Here is an 18,229-nt window from a genome sequence, read left to right as displayed (position 1 = left end):
GCTTCCTGCATGCATGCTGAGCTCGTTGACTTCATTAACTTTGCCTCCAACTTTCACCCTGCCCCCAAATTTACCTGGTCCATTTCCAACACCTCCCTCCCCTTTCTAGATCTTTCTGTCTCTATCTCTGGAGACAGCTTATCTGCTGATGTCTACTATAAGCCTACGGACTCTCAAAGCTACCTGGACTATTCCTCTTCCCATCCTATCTCTTGCAAAACTGCCAACTCCTTCTTGCAATTCCTCCATCTCCATCGCATCTGCTCTCAGGATGAGGCTTTTCATTCCAAGACAAAGGAGGTGTCTTCCTTTTAAGAAAGGGGCTTCCCTTCCTCCACCATCAGCTCTGCTCTCAAACGCATCTCTCCCATTTCACGCACATCTGCTCTCACCCCATCCTCCTGCCACCCCACTAGGGATAGGGTTCCCCTTGTCCTCACCTAAATTCTCTGCAACTTCCGCCACCTCCAACGGGATCCCACCACCAAGCACATCTTTCCCTCCCCCCCCCCACCGCTGAAAGCAGGGATCGCTCCCTACGTGACTCCCTTGTCCATTCGTCCACCCCATCCCTTCCCACCGATCTCCCTCCTGGCACTTATCCTTGTAAGTGGAACAAGTGCTACACATGCCCTTACACTTCCTCCCTCACCACCATTCAGGGCCCCAGACAGTCCTTCCAGGTGAGGCAACACTTCACCTGTGAGCCGGCTGGGGTGATATACTGCGTGCGGTGCTCCCGATGTGGCATTCTATATATTGGCGAGACCCGACACAGGCTAGGAGACCATTTCGCTGAATACCTACGCTCTGTCCGCCAGAGAAAGCAGGCCACACAGCAGGCCCAGTGGCCACACATTTTAATTCCACATCCCATTCCCATTCTTATATGTCTATCTACGGCCTCCTCTACTGTCAAGATGAAGCCACACTCAGGTTGGAGGAACAACACCTTATATTCCGTCTGGGTAGCCTCCAACCTGATGGCATGAACATTGACTTCTCTAACTTCCGTTAATGTCCCTCCTCCCGTTCTTACCCAATCCCTTATTTATCCCCCCCCCTTTTTCTCTCTCTCTTTTTTCCTCTCTCTGTCCCTCTCACAATAACTCCTTGCCTGCTCTCCATCTTCCTCTGGTGCTCCCCTCCCCCTTTCTTTCTCCCTAGGCCTCCCGTCTCATGATCCTCTCCCTTCTCCAGCCTTGTATCCCTTTTGCCAATCAACTTTCCAGCTCTTAGCTCCATCCTTCCCTCCCTGTCTTCTCCTATAATTTTGGATCTCCCCCTCCCACTTTCAAATCTCTTACTATCTCTTCTTTAGGTTAGTCCTGACGAAGGGTCTCGGCACGAAACATCGACTGTGCTTCTTCCTATGGATGCTGTCTGGCCTGCTGCGTTCCACCGGCATTTTGTGTGTGTGGCTTGAATTTCCAGCATCTGCAGATTTCCTCGTATATTAGAAAGTATGTTCTTTAGAAGAATGAGGAAGGGGGGAATCTCATTGAAGCCTACTGAATATAGAAAGTTCTAGATAGAGTGGACTTGGAGAGGATGTTTCCTATAGTCCAGGATGAGAGGGCAGAGCCTCAGAAGGGTGTCCCCTTAGAACACAGATGAGGAGGTATTTCTTTAGCCAGAGGGTGATGGTTCTGCGGAATTCATATTGGCTGTGGGAGCCAAGTCATTGGCTATATTTAAAGCGGAATTCTTGATTAGTAAGGGCATCAAAGGTTACAGGGAGAAGGCAGGAGAATAGGGTTGAGGGAGATAATACACCTATGATGAAATGGCAGAGCAGATCCAATGGGTCAAATGGCCTAATTCTACTTCTATGTCTTATTACCTTACCTTTTAGATGATATAAGGGCCATTGCCTGTATCATCATGTCCTGCGATGATTTCCAATTTCAATCAGCTTCTGGGAGAACATACTTTTCTCTCATCTCTCCTCTACCAATTACTCAAGATTTCCAACTCTGAAGAATCTTCTCTGACTATTTATCTATGCCCTTTCATTTTTGACTCATCTGCTGAGGGAAATAGATCTTTCCGATTTGCTCTAAACATCTCCGGATGTTAAATACCTCAATTAAATCTTCCCTCAATCTCTTCTACTATTGCAAAGAAACAACGCCAGCAATATTGCAAAGAAACAATGCTTCTTCACCACCATTTCTAGTTTTGGCAACATCTTTGCTAATCTGTAATATGATGACTAGAACAGTACATGGTACTCAAGACATGGCCTAACATCCTATTAGAAGTTCCCTGACCTTATACTGCATGCCTCAACTAATAAAGGAAAGCATGCCAATACACATTTTAACCCCTCCCCTTTTTATCAATGGGTCATATTATGATTACGGATATGCATACATATATGCCAAAATTACTCTTTTTCTTGTACATCTCTCAGTATACTCCTATATGTTTTGTATGCCATTGCTGAAACCTGACTAAACTCTCTGACACTTCTCCAGGTTAAGTCCCATTTACAACTTTTCTAGCCAATTAATATGCTCGTGATCCACAGCTCTCTTTTGTTGTCAACTGTGCCACCTATATTTTTGTACCTTGTACCATGTGCAAATTTTGTTAGTATACCTACAATAGTTAAATCATTAATTCATGCTAGATACACCAAGTACTAAACTCTGTTGAACCCTGCTTTTGACAGACTTTCAGTTGCAAAACCATGGTAACCATTACCCTTTCCTTAGAGCTGCTGAGCTACTTTTAAATCAAATTGCCACTCTTCCTTGGATTCCACAGCGATTTACTTTATTCAACTTGCCAAAACATTGTTGAAAGCCTTGCCAAAATCAATGTATACTCCACTGAATGGACTGCCCTTGTTATCTCTTCAAAATAAATATCCTATCAAGTTTGTCAGGCACACTTTTCTATTGAATCCATGTTGACTCTCCCCAGTTTATCCGCACCTTTCTAAAAGAAGGCTCAATCTGCATCCCAGAACGATTCCATAATTTCCCCACTAATGAAGTTCAATTAGCTGGTCTTAATCAACCAACTCCCTTTTAAACTATGGCATCATGTTCGCAGTTTTTCAGCCAGCTACAGCCACAGACTGTTGAATATTGAAGGCCAGAACCTCGACAATTTCTTCCCTTGCTCTTTCTAACAACTCGGAATATACATCATCTAGTCCTAATGATTCATCTACTTTCAAAGATACCACACCCCTAATATCTCTTCCTTTACTATGCTTATCCTATCCAATATTTTATATTCTTGTTCCTTAACTAAAACATCAGCTCTTTTGTGAAGACAGCCAGAAATTATTCATCAAAAAGTTTACCCCCATCCTTTGCCACCAGAAACAAAATAGACCTCTTATGGACCCAAAAAATTAATTAACCTCTTGTTCTTTCCATACTTATAAAGCTATTCTGCATTTTATTTTCTGATAACTTTCACATCCTCTCTTCACTTATCAAATTTCCCTTTTGATTTCATTCTAGGGGGCAGTGCATATGCTCCCGTCTACATCAATGGTATTGAGATTGAGAGGGTTGAGAGCTTCAAATGCCAAAATGTGAGCATCACAAGCAGCCTGTCTTGGTCCAACAATGTTGATATCATGGCCAAAAAAACTCACTAATGCCTCTACTTCCTCAGGAGACTAAAGCCAGACTCTTACCAGTTTTTAATTGATACACTATAGAAAGCATTCTGCCTGCGACTGCAGAGTTGTGGACACAGCTCAACACATCACAGGAACCAGCCTCCCTTCCATGGAGTCTGCCTATACTTCTCACTACCTCAGTAAAGCACCCACCTCGGACAATCTCTCTTCTCTCATCTACCGTCAGACAGAAGATACAAATGCTTGAAATCATATACCACCACAGCTTCTATCCCACTGTTATCAGACTCTTGAATGGACCTCTTGTACGTTAAAATGAATTCTTGGCCTCAATCTACCATGTAACAATCTAATTGTTTACCTGCACTGCACTTTTTTGGTAGCTTTTACACTTTATTCTGAGTTGTTATTGTATTACCTTATCCTAGCTCAATGCACTGTCTGATCCATATGCAAGACAAGCCTTCACTGTAGCTTGGTACATGTGACGATCATAAGCTAATACCGATCTATATTCTTCTCACTTTTTTGAAAAATTAAACTCTGGGTCTATGTTTCCTTTTTTCTCTTTTACCAAAACTCTCCTCATCATCCTTGGAGCTACATACATGACAATTCCATTCTATCTTTGTGGGGAACATACTTAAACCCAACAGGGCACCACAGTAGCGTAGTGGTTAGTGTGATGCTATTACAGCTCGAGGTATTGGAGTTCAATTCCAACACCATCTTTAAGGAGATTGTACATTCTCCCAGTGAGTGCGTGGGTTTCCTCCAGGTGCTCCAGTTTCCAACCACAGTTCAAAGACATACCAGTTAGTAGGTTAATTGGTCATTGTAAATTGTCCTGTGATTAGGCTAGTGTTAAACAGGTGGGTTGCTGGGCAGTGCAGCTTGTTGGGCCAGAAGGGCTTGTTCCATGCTGAACCTCTAAATAAATAAACAAACAAATAAATAAACTGAATTTACCTCATTCCCAAAGGCACTCTCCTACTAGTGGATCCCAGTCCATTTTTTCTAATTGGCATCCCAATCTGGTAAAAAAAAATGCCCTATTGCTATTTAGAATCCTCACCTTTTGTTCAAGCTTTGTCATTTCCACCACTGTACTAAACCCAAACAAATTATGACCAACACTACAAAAATGTTTCTCTTATTGACACAAAATCCAGGATTATATTGCCCATCCTGTTGGTTTATCATGAATTGGCTAAAAGTTTCTCCAAGTGCACTGGGGCATTTCTATGCCTTTTACACTAGTTGTTTCCCAGGCTGATTGAAATCACCCAGTATAAGCATGCTTTCATTTTGCACTTGTCAGAAATTTACCTACAAATTTGAACCTCTATCTCCTTTGCACTCTTTGGGGTCCACAGCACACAGCCAGCAGTTTTATTGCTTTTTTTTGTTCTTCAATGGGATCGGTAGAATTCCTCTGCAACATACCCTTTGCCATATAGAACCATACAAACCATTTGCAATCTGCCAAGTGAACAAAGCAACTCCCCCTCCCACCCCCTAAGTCATCCAATAAAAATCAACGTAACAGTAGTGGAGTTCACTTGCAATCTGCCTGTGCAATATGACCAAGGAGCATTCTTCCAGCAAATTGAGGGATCTGCATCTTCAGCAACATTTTCACACAAATTATATTTAATGCATGCGCCCTCTAGTGGATTTGCAGTGTGCCAGTTAATAATTTCAGTCAATCTTAATTTGGACTGGTGTCAACCAAAGTTACACCATTGCCCAACTCCTTTCACACCATACATACCTCATCTCCATAAGACCATAAGACACAGAGGCAGAATTAGACCATTGAGCCCATTGAGTTTACTCCACCATTCAATCAATACTGATTTTTTTCCAACCCTATTCTCTTGCGTTCGCCCAGTAACACTTAACTCTTTTATCAATCGAGAATCTATCAATTTCTGTTTTAAATGCACCTAGTGACTTGGCCTCTACAGTCCCCCATGGCAATGAATTCCACAAATTTACCACCCTCTGGCTGAAGAAATTTCTTCTCATCTCAGTTTTAAAGGGACATCCCTCGGATCCTACACTCTCCTCTGAATGGAAACATCCTCTCCATATCCACTCTATCCAGGCCTTCATCTGGTAGGTTTCAGTGAGAGCCTCCTTCAGCCTTCTGAAGTTTGTTGAGTACAGACCCAGAAACATCAAACTCTCCAAAAAAGCTTCCCACTTAAGTGGAGCTGATCTGTAGGACAAGTGGGAAACTGTTCAACTTACATTGTCTATACCAACATCACCCCAACTTAAATCAGTACACAAACAGTGCTCTATGTTTCACTGTGTTTCGACGTACGTGTGATAAATGAATGTTTATTTATCACCTGTAAATGAATGTTTGCCTACATGCACCTTCAGTGGTCAAGTTCCAAGCCACTGTGACTCATTCTCTAAAGCAAATGAAAGTGCTTACACTTAACATCTGCAAAAACAAGGCCATTACCAACAGGCCTCCACTGCACGTTCCACTACTCTGTGATTATAAAACTTAACAGCGAGATAATGGAAAAGTTAGTTCTGGAACTGTCTCTGTGCAAAGGCAGACATCTGCTAAACACCTTCAATGAGTCAGCATGCTACTTGGCACAATGCTCATAGTCCACCAGACAGCAAAAATGTTTGTCCTTTTCTATGCTTCTGAGAAATGGACTACTTACAAGCTGGCACCTCAAAGCACTGGAGAAATACCACCAACATTGTCTGCAAAATCCTCCAAAGCCCACTGTCAGGATGTTAAGTTAACTTTAGCATCCTCTTCCAAACCAACATCTGCAGCTTTGAGGCCTAAATTACACTCAAGTTAATTCCAATAGTCCTACCAAATTGCTGGGATTTCCAAACCGACAGAGGAAAAGATTTGAGCATGCTTTGAAAGCCACCTGGGAAAACTGCAACATTCCCTAGACTAGGGGCCGCCAACCTGTCCATCGCAATCGACCGGTCGATCTTTGAGACTTTCCCAGTAGATCCCAAAAAAAATCAAGAATAAATACAGAAATACCGTTGTAATGTGAGCATTATAAAAGTAAGTAATACTAATTAGGATAATGGTAATACAGCAATATTTTCACTACAAAGCTGCTTGTAAAGAGAGATTGTTTCTGGGTTGCGGGGCTTTAGTTCTGTTCTTTCTGCCCAGTGCGCATGTGTGTAGTTCCCCCACCATGCACCGCGTTTTCAGCGTAGCCTGTGCTGCATCAAAGTGACCAATCAGATTAGATAAGAGTACAGACTGTCGCAAACATCAATATACGGCAGTGTCCCCAACCTCCGGGTCGCAAAGCATGCAGTGGTGCAGCGGTAGTCAGGATGCACACAGCACATCTTTAAGAAAAAAGCCGAAATAAACAAGCTAATTAATTAGGTGCTGCCTGGCACGTAAATGTCGGCTCAGATCAGATGCGACGCAGTCGGCAATTGCTCGTAATATCCTGATAGCGTGGTGGGGGCTCCACGAAAGGCGGCGAAAACATACAAATTCCATCCAGAATGGGAAGAGGAATTTCTATTTGTGCCACCAAACACAAGCACTGACTAAAAGAGGGAATCTGGAGCGGCACCGCAGCACCTACTACCAGAAATTTAAAGACACCTACCTCCCCCTCCCCCCCCAAAGAGCACAATTCATGCCTGGAAAGTTGAGCTGAAATCGGGGTTGAAGGCCCAGCAATCGTTTTTCACAAAACATGCTGCTCAAAATAAGGCTGCTATTGAAGCATCATTTCGTGTAAGTCACCCTTTGGCTAAACACAAGAAGCCTTTTACAGATGGCAATTTATTCAAGGAAGCAATGGCCATTACCGTGGAGACTGTTTTTAATGACTTTAAAAACAAAAACAGCATCACAACCGCAATACGTAATATACCGCTTGGCTCTGCAACAGTGACAAGGAGGGTAGAGTCACTGTCAGAGGACATGGATCGACTTGTCACTCTGTGAATATTTTTTCACTACAGTTCGATGAATCCCGGATGTAATGCAAACAGCTCAGCATGTTGTATTTGTCAGAATGGCTTTCCAGGATTTTACAACAAAGGAGGACTTCCTCACTCTTTTGCAATTAAAGGAGAGAACGAGAGGTGAGGATATCTACAATGAGTTTAAAAAATATGTCCGTGAAAATTACATCCCCATTCATAAACTGGTGGCAATTACTACTGATGGGGCCCCAACAATGTGCGATGTGCGCATTGGATTTATAGCACTAAAAGTCAGTGCCTACTTCGGGTCAATTTATCTATGTGAAATTGCATTTTCACAGATGAAAATTATTAAATCTAAGTACAGGAGCTGACTTACTGACAGACACCTTACTAGGGTTGCCAACTTTCTCACTCTCAAATAAGGGACAAAAGTAGCAGTCAAATCTCGGGACATTTGTGTTTACCCCGAGAAAGACTACCATGACCATGAAGCCTTGCGCAGGCACCTGTGTGCGCATGTGTGTACATGCCGATTTTTTTACCCCACGAATTGGTTTTGGCTTAATCTTCATTATTTCTACTTTATATAGGCTGTGTATTTATCATATCATTCCTGTTTTTACTATATGTTAGTGTTATTTTAGGTTTTATGTGTTATTTGGTATGATTTGGTAGGTTATTTTTTTGGGTCTGGGAACACTCAAAAATTTTTTCCATATAAATTAATGGTAATTGCTTCTTCGGCGTAAAGCATTTCCGCACAAAAGGTTTCATAGAACACTCTACCTTAGCAACCCTACACCTCACAGACTGTCTCAGACTGGCTGTCTGTAGTTATGAGCCAAATTTCAGGGAACTAGCAGAAAGTATTCAGCCCCAGTCATCACACTAAGTGCAACAGTCAATTTTTATTCATTTATTTTTCGTGTTGAAATAAAATTAAATAAGCAAACTTAGAATTAAGTATTGTAATATTCTTAAAGAAAGACAGCTATGGCCTGTTTGATATGTTAGTTACAGTGTTTTCTTGTTTGAATTAACTTGAAAGTTTGACAAAAGTATTTTGTGTAATTCAAATACAATTAGCCCAAATAAAAGGCCTCAAATTGGAAGTACAATCTGAGCTGTTTCTTCTCTAAACGATTTAGTAGGTAGATCTCGCCTTTCACTAAGGTCGAGGTAGGGGATCTTGGGCTTAAAAAGGTTGGTGACCACTACCCTAGACTCATGAGAATCTGAGCCCAGGAGCACCGTGCATGAAAACAGCTTTCTGGATGATATTAAGAAACTTGAGCAACACACATCAAAGTTGCTGGTGAACGCAGCAGGCCAGGCAGCATCTCTAGGAAGAGGTACAGTCGACGTTTCAGGCCGCGACCCTTCGCCCAGCCTGAAACGTCAACTGTACCTCTTCCTAGAGATGCTGCCTGGCCTGCTGCGTTCACCAGCAACTTTGATGTGTGATGCTTGAATTTCCAGCATCTGCAGAATTCCTGTTGTTTGCGTTAAGAAACTTGAGTTCATGCATTGGGAGCACACATAAACGCAGTGGTTTAAGGAGTATATGACCTCCAAATCTGTAAGCAGCTCTCCCATTGCAGTATCTGCAAGTCTCACAGCCACCTCAGGACTGGAGTAGAAGTCATGTGCAATCACATATGTCTCTTAAGTAGTAGGGAACAGGTTTAGTAACACTCTTGTTAGCAAGCCTCCATTCAAAACAAAAATGGAAGTATGTAAGAATGTAAGATTATGGGTATGTCAGATTAACGGGTGGTCAAAACTGCCCAATACATCACTGGCACCAGCCTACCCACCATCAAGGTTATAAATATAGAAAGGTGCCAGAAAAGAGCTAGTGACATCATGAAGGATCCCACCCACTCTGCTCATGGACTGTTTGCCCCACTCCTCATCAGGGAGGAGCCTATACAGCATCCACACCAGGACCACCAGACTCAAAAACAGTTACTTTCCCCAAGCAATAAGGCTGATCAACACCTTCATCCATTAACCCACCACCACTACTTTATCATTTCCTGTCCTGTATATACAGACACTCTTGTACCTAGAATCACTTTATGGACGTACAATCAATGTATATAAGCTATCTTATGTATTTATAATTATTGTGTTCTTTATCACAGTTTTTTTTTTGTGCTGCATCGGATCTGGAGTAATAATTATTTTGTTCTTCTTTACATTTACTGGAAATGACATTAAACAATCTTGAATCATATATGTGTGTTACAAGGTTATTTTCTTGACTGTCTTTCACAATTTGAGTTCAGGTGTAAAATGTGAGTTGGCTCATTTGCTAGATTGCACATGGCCTGTTAGTTCCCACAGTCTGACTAAATGTACTTGGCACAAATGTTGCAAGAATTTGTTTCACCATATGGATTTGCTTTTGAAAAGACAGAGTACATTGTCAGTGTCTCAATTTTCAGTAATGCATTGCTTTAATTTAAACTAGGTTCTACTCTTCCTTCTCAAAATCTATTACTCTACCATTCCTCATTGAACTGCTGAGTAGGACTTGCTAACTTTAATTTGATGCTGATGCAGCAGCAGACTATGGAGAGTCAGAGGGAATGGAGATTTAATAATTTCATATATCTGCTCTACCTTTTGTGAACCATACACAGACACACAGAAGCATATATCTAACACAAAAATCTGTGGCACACTCATTCCTATACTATGTTCCATCACTTTCACCTTTAAACAGCAACAGAATCTGGGTCACAATGATTAGAATTCACTCATTCATATTTCTCACATGTCCACTGTCTTATCAGATTCCTCCTGCTTCAGCTCTTCAACTCTTCCACCTATCACCTCACAACTTCTTAGATCATACCACCTCCCCCACCCACCCGCTTTTCCCTTCACCTGATTTCACCTAGCATCTGCCAGCTTGTACTCCTTCCCCTCCCCACATCACCTTATTCTGGTTTCTGCCCTCTTCTTTTCCAGTACTGATGAAGGATCTTGGCTGACAATATCAATTGTTTATTCCTCTCCATAGATACTGCCTCAACTGCTGAATTCCTCCAGCATTTTGGGTGAATTACAAATACGTCTCTATTCTGAACATAGATGGATGCAAAAATTATTGGCAAAGTCAGCATTTTACCATCCTTGACCAATATCCCTGAAATGAGATGGTAATTAAAAATGAATTACATTAGTGGGTCTCGGATCACAAAAACCATACTGGGAAATCACAGCAAATGAGGAAATCTGGACACCTTTGCTGTTATGGTGTTAAAGGTACTGTATCCACAGAATTATTTTATCCAGAGAGAGTCTTTCTATACCTTATCGAGCTTCATCAGCTTCAACAATCAGTAAGATTTTGACAAAGCTTGCTTTAAGCACAAATTACTGTTTATCAAAAATGACAAAATGCATTTCACCAGATTAGATATTTGAATGTTTGAGAAAAGACTGGCATCTATCTATTTACTGTATATTTCTATTAATTAATCCAAAATTTCTAAACCAATATAAAATCAGAAAAAATAGCCTCTGAAAGTACCCCATCGCTATGGAGTGGTGAATATTACATTGCTCCTTTGACTTGTTACTGATTTCAGTCTGTCAATACCAATAAATCCCTTTCTTCCCATAGATGCTGTTGACCTGCTGAGTGTTTCCAGCATTTCGTGGTTTTATTTTAAATTTTATTGTATCTGCAGTTCTGTTTTGATTCTCTTTAGAAGCTTTAGCAAAAGGTTAAGTCTTAGAAAACCATCTTCCCAAAGCTGTTCTGAGAAAATTGGGATTGGCAACTCACAAAAGCTGATAAACATAATCTTGACATCTCCTGTCTGAAATCGATCAAACCAGTGTGCAGAAGGGAAATAATCAATCAACAGGTAGTCACTAAAAATAATGTAAACAATTCAAACACCTATTCATAATGAGCAGTTGCACACCAGATGTAATGTATTGACCAGCAAGATCACATTTCATTACTCCTCAAGTTTCAGATGTCGATGTACATGAAGCGCTATGCATTTCACCTCCCGGTTTGCTTGCATCTTGAGTACATGCATGCGCAGTTTATAGTCAATGCTACTTAACTAAAGTACTTAGTTATGTAGGATGTATTCTCTCTCCCTTATCTAAGCATAGTACTACTACTAATTGCAGCAACTTGTGTACTGACATCCTGGCTTTGAGTTAATGGTTAAGTGTACCAGCTAAGGCTGCAGGACCGTTGGTCTTCTGCCTTGGAAAATAACAGAGGTGAGGTGAGGTGTGGTGTGTGGGAAGGGGGGTTGGAATGGTGATGAAGGTCAGACTTAGGTCATTATCATCAACTTCCATCATTTCAGCGTGGTTTGAACATGATTGAGTTTCCACTGGTGTAAAAGATGACCACATAGTTGTTTATCCTGTTTTCATCCAGTATATGGCTGTTCATTCATTGTGAAGGAGGTCTAATTGATAGACCATTTCTGCAGAAAAATAGCGATTACCGATCGGGGTTCAATTCCTGCCGGTTGCTGATTGTTGAAGCTGATGAAGCACAAGGTATAGTAGCATAGTGGTTAATGCATCACTTTACAGTGCCAGCAGCTGGGATTCAAAACCTGCCACTGTCTCTGTGATGTCTGAATTTCCTCCAGATGCTCCAGTTTCCTCCCACAATCCAAAGGTGTATGGGTTCGGGTTATAAATTGTGGGCATGCTATGTTGGTGCTGGAAGCATGGCAACACTTGTGGGCTGCTTAGCACGTCTTTGGACTGTGTTGGTTGTTAACACAAAACAACACACTCTGCTGTACGTTTCAATATACATGTATCTTAAATCTTCAATTTTATTGAAGTATCCATTATCATTCATTACACATAATAATGATGATTTGCTTGATCTCAGCTGTAGCTTTGGCTTTCTTCCATCCATTGTGGATTAGCGGTAATGGGTTCACGGAAATGTAGATTAACAAAATGGATGATGGGGGAAACCACTAAAGGTAGCTGTCAGGGATAGGTTATAAGTACTTTATAATACATTTATAACAATCCTCAGCTGTACAGCTTAGAGCCATCAATCTGCATGAAGGGTCTCAGCCCAAAACTTCAATTGTCCATTTCCCTCCAGAGATGCTGCCTGACCTGCTGAGTTCCTCAAGCATTTTGTGTGTGTTGTGCAAAATTTCCAGTATCTGCAGAATCTCTTGTGACACCACTGAGGAGATTCCCTCCGGTAGACTGCCAATACGAGTAAAGGGCCTGCTGGATAGCAACAAACCTTGGTGGGATCCAAAAATATATTTGGTCCAGGACATGGGACAAAGTGGGCATGACTGCTGGTTGCCCCTAAAGTTGATTCGCTCAGCCAACAGCCCCATGCATTTAATCATCACATTGCCTGAGAATCTAGAATACTGAATACACATTGGTGGCCCCAACAAGAGCAGGGTTCCCAAGTCAAGAAATAAAACCAGAATTCCAGAGATTCCCACCAGATTCTGTTTTTAATTAAAGCAGCCCTAATTGCTTCAGGAAGACTGTCAAAGTATTAAAGAGGGTATGGAAGAGATTTACTGAAATAGCACCTGGAATGAGCCCTTTCAGTTATGTCAAACTTAAAATGTGTTCCTTTGAGCTGATGAGGTTTGAGCAAGGTACTCAAAATCACATTACATCCAAATCTTCTGAAATCACTCTCCACTTTTCTGCAGATGTTGACCAAATTATGACTTCAGGAGAAACCTAGCTGACCTAATGTGAAGAATATACTTTCACCCTGACAGTAAAACTTTTGAAGTTGCTCAAACAAAAAAAGGGAATCCAACCCAGGTCCTGTTCAAACAGGTTGCCAAGAGAGAAGCCATTTCTGACATCTTTGTACTGCATTATAAAAAAATAATATTGAAAAAAAAATAGTATTACCAGGTTTTGCTGCTTTTGTTTGATCACTTGATAAAGCAGACCAAGTTGATAGCTATGTTTCACCATAGATCTGGGAAATGCTCACATCAAACTGCCAAACAGGAAGCTACTTGTGGAGGACAGACAGACACATCCTTAGACACCTTCAATTTACCATTCTGCAGTCAAAAGTCAGCTGGATCAAATACATCTGTAGGATAATTAAAAGCATATTTATTCAGTATTTCTGTGAACTTCACATCACTCATCACTTTAATAAAACTTACTAAGACCATCACTCAAAAATAATACTCAACAAAATACAGAAGAGCGTATTGTAATAACAGCACCTTAGTTGACTGTGTGCCTCAGGATACTGAAAGATTGCAAGGAACATCTGACTGATTGAAAACAAATCCCAGGATGTGAAAGACTAGACTCGATTTCAAATAATCTTCTGATAAACCCAACAAAGGGTGAAGGAACAAAAAAAATTAAACATTTTTATCTCATTGAATATATTCCAACATAATACACAGTAATCTCCAATTTATATTGTTAATTCACTGCCACTAGCTTGTAACCCTAGAGGTCTGTTCTTAAAATGGACATTTGTTTTTTGCCCATAGGTGAGGGTCAGCAATTTGAAGCCCACAGTGGCCATAAATGCAATGGATTGAAGCCACACAAGTAATGCATTATTTTGGACAATTTGTGCAGAAGCATATCAAATTTTCAAAAAACAATGTCACACATAATTTTTAAATTTTCAATTGGTGACACAAAAGTAAGATGTTGCTGCATCAAAAGCAGTTAGCAAAGTTGTCATACAACCTACTTGTTGCATGATGGACATCATTGATCTGGTGTTTGGAGCCAAGCCCTTGCTAATGATGTGCAGGGCCATTATATAAGATAGCAACGTATGAGAACACTGAAGATCAGCATCTTTACAGTTGAGAGTTCTATGATCAGGTGACTGAGAACCTTGCTGAGATATTCTTATCTAAACTATATCCTGGTACCAGCTAAATTCATGTTACAGAATGTTTCAAATCAATTTTAATCAAAATATTCAGTGGATATATGGTGTATCGGAAAGATAGGTTAGTAGGCAGAGGGGGTGGTGTAGCTCTGTAAAAGAAATAATATTAAATCATTAGAAAGAGATGACATAGGATTGGAAGGTGTAGAGTTTCTATGGGTTGAGTTAAGAAATGGCAACAACAAAAGGACCTTAATGGCAGTTGTATACAAGCCTCCAAACAGCAGCCAGGATTTAAAAAAAATTTTTTTAATAGAACAGCACAGTAGAGGCCCTTCGGCCCACAATGTTGTGCCGACCTTCAAACCCTGCCTCCCATATAAACCCCCACCTTAAATTCCTCCATATACCTCTCTGGTAGTCTCTTAAACTTCACTAGTGTATCTGCCTCCACCACTGACTCAGGCAGTGCGTTCCACACGCCAACCACTCTCTGAGTTAAAAACCTTCCTCTAATATCCCCCTTGAACTTCCCACCCCTTACCTTAAAGCCATGTCCTCTTGTATTGAGCAGTGGTGTCCTGGGGAAGAGGCGCTGGCTATCCACTCTATCTATTCCTCTTATTATCTTGTATACCCCTATCATGTCTCCTCTCATCTTCCATCTCTCCAAAGAGTAAAGCCCTAGCTCCCTTAATCTCTGATCATAATGCATACTCTCTAAACCAGGCAGCATCCTGGTAAATCTCCTCTGTACCCTTTCCAATGCTTCCACATCCTTCCTACAGTGAGGTGACCAGAACTAGACAAAGCACTCCAAGTGTGGCCTAACCAGAGTTTTATAGAGCTGCATCGCGACTCTTAAACTCTATCCCTCAACTTATGAAAGCTAACACCCCATAAGCTTTCTTAACTACCCTATCCACCTGTGAGGCAACTTTCAGGGATCTGTGCACATGTACCCCCAGATCCCTCTGCTCCTCCACACTACCAAGTATCCTGCCATTTACTTTGTACTCTGCCTTGGAGTTTGTCCTTCCAAAGTGTACCACCTCACACTTCTCCGGGTTGAACTCCATCTGCCACTTCTCAGCCCACTTCTGCATCCTATCAATGTCTCTCTGCAATCTTCGACAATCCTCTACACTATCTACAACACCACCAACCTTTGTGTCATCTGCAAACTTGCCAACCCACCCTTCTACCCCCACATCCAGGTTGTTAATAAAAATCACAAAAAGATTTGAATTACAAATTACAGCAGGAGATAGAAAAAGCGTGTCAGAAAGGCAATGTCATGATAATCGTTGGGTATTTTAACATGAAAGTGGATTGGGAAAACCAAGTCAGCACTGGACCTCAAGAGAGAGAATTTGTAGTATGTCTAAGGGATAGCTTTTTAGAACATCTTGTTATTGAGCCCACTAGGGGATTGGCTGTGCTGGATTGGGTGTTGTGCAATGATCCAGAGGTTATTAGAGAGCTTAAAGTTAAGGAATCTAGGGTTAGGGAACAGTGATCACAATATGATCGAGTTCACATTGGAATTTGAGAGCGAAAAAATAAAACCCAATGTGTCAGTATTTCAGTGGAATAAATGAAATCACAATAGCATGAGAGGGGAACTGGCCAAAGTTGACTGGGAAGGGACATTTGTAGGAAGGACAGCAGAGCAGCAATGGCTGGAGTTTCTGCAAAAAATGAGGGAAGTGCAGGACAGATATGTTCCAAATAAGAAGAAATTTTCAAAGGGAAGAAGGACATGACCGTGGCTGACAAGTGAAGTCAGGGCCAAAGTAAAAGCAAAAGAAAGGGCATACAGGGAAGCCAGAGCTAGTGGGAAGGTAGAGGAAAGCCAGAGCTAGTGGGAAGATAGAGGATTGGGAAGCTTTTAAAAACTTGTAGAAGGAAACTAAGAAGGTCATTAGGAAGGAAGAGATGAATTATGAAAGGAAGCTGGCGACTAATATCAAAGAAGATACTAAAAGCTTTTTTTTTAAGTATATTAAGGGTAAAAGAGAGTCGACAGTAGATATAGGACCAATACAAAATGACGCTAGAGATATTGTAATGAGAGATGCAGAGATGGCAGAGGAACTGAATGCATATTTTGCATCAGTCTTCACAGTGGAAGACATCTGCAGTATACTGGTCATTCAAGAGTGTCAGGGAAGTGAAGTATGTGCAGTGAAAATTACGACTGAGAAGGTGCTCAGGAAGCTTAATGATCTGAGGATGGATGAATCTCCTGGACTTGATGGAATGCACTTTCTGGTTCTGAAGGAAGTAGCTGGAGAGATTACAGAGGCATTAACGATGATCTTTCAAGAATCGATAGATTCTGGCATTGTACTGGATGACTGAAAATTTGCAAACGTTACTCTGCTATTTAAGAAGGGTGGGAGGCACCACAAAGGAAACTATAGACATGTTAGCCTGACATCAGTGGTTGGGAAGTAGTTGGAATTGATAGTTAGGGATGAGATTACGGAGTACCTGGAGGCATATGACAAGACAGGCCAAAGCCAGCATGGTTTCCCGAAAGGAAAATCCTGCCTGACTAACCTACTGCAATTTTTTGAGGAAATTACAAACAGGGTAGACAAAGGAAATGCAGTAGACGTAGTATACTTGGATTTTCAGAAGGCCTTTGACATGGTGTCGCACGTGAGGCTGCTTAGCAAGTTAAGAGCCCTTGGAATTACAGGGGAGATACAGGTTTCCCCCGCCATCCGAAGGTAGAGCGTTCCTATGAAACGGTTCGTAAGCCGGAATGTCATAAAGCGAAGAAGCAATTACCATTTATTTATATGGGAAAAATTTGTGAGCATTCGCAGACCCAAAAATAACCTACCAAATCACGCCAAATAGCACGTAAACCTAAAATAACAGTAACATATAGTAAGAGCAGGAATGATATGATAAATACACAGCCTATATAAAGTAGAAATACTTCTCTACAGTCATTGCCTGCACTGTTCTCCGTAGCGAAAATCTCATGTAAGTGCTCTCGGCAGAAATACGGCGTAAGCGCTCTTGGCAAAAACACTCTCTCCAGTAACCCTTAAGCTATGAAGCTGCCTAATCATACCAAATAATGCATAAAAATACACAGCCTATATAAAGTAGAAATAATGTATGTACAGTGTAGTATCACTTACCGGAATTGGGAAGACAGCGCCGAACACACTGATGATGGTGCGTTAGGCTGAGTCGTCGGAGGTTGGGGTGGTGCAGTGGCCCCCACCCTCCAGGACACCGACCGATACGCGAAGCATGCAGGGGTACAGCGGTGGCCGGATTGCACCCAGCACGTCTTTAAGAAAAAAGCCGAAATAAACAAGCTAATTAATTAGGTGCCGCCCGGCATGTAAATGTCGGTCCAGATCAGTGGTGATTGCTGATTGCATCGCCTCTGATCTGGGCCGACATTTACGTGCCGGGCGGCACCTAATTAATTAGCTTGTTTATTTCCGCTTTTTTTCTTAAAGATGTGCTGGGTGCCTCCCAGCTACCACTGCATTCTCCGCGAATCGGTATCTGTCCGCGGCCCAGGGGTTGGGGTGGTGGGACACTCAGGTGTCATCTCATCATTGTCTGTTTCCATTAGGGCAAACAGGTCATCTTCTTCTATCTCCACCTGCCTTGATGTTGAAGGTCGAGGTTTGTCGTCTGCTGTGGCTGATGTGGAAGGCTTGAAAAACGACAGTATGCTTGACTGCTAGCCTCGCGCATTTTTCCATCATACAGTTCTTTGTAAGCACTCAAACCATCTTGCAAAATATACC

The 18,229-nt window shown here is 41.6% G+C and overlaps 1 protein-coding gene across 13 annotated transcripts in view; it reads right to left on the bottom strand.

Moving 5' to 3' along the window:
- raraa (retinoic acid receptor, alpha a) overlaps positions 1-18,229 on the bottom strand; it is an 866,000-nt gene that overhangs the window by 282,088 nt on the left and 565,683 nt on the right. For 5 of the 13 annotated variants that reach the window (XM_072249115.1, XM_072249120.1, XM_072249113.1 and 2 more), the window contains one exon: positions 13,478-13,667. The exons of the other annotated variants lie outside the window; for them this stretch is intronic. The gene's annotated coding sequence lies outside the window, so the exon portion shown is untranslated. The remainder of the gene's footprint in view (positions 1-13,477; positions 13,668-18,229) is intronic. 13 annotated transcript variants of the gene reach the window in all.

This window comes from Mobula birostris, chromosome X (assembly GCF_030028105.1).
Source record: "Mobula birostris isolate sMobBir1 chromosome X, sMobBir1.hap1, whole genome shotgun sequence".
Lineage (NCBI taxonomy): Eukaryota > Metazoa > Chordata > Chondrichthyes > Myliobatiformes > Myliobatidae > Mobula > Mobula birostris.
The sequence above is the reverse complement of the archived record's forward strand: the minus strand, read 5'-3'. Positions and strand labels throughout refer to the sequence as shown.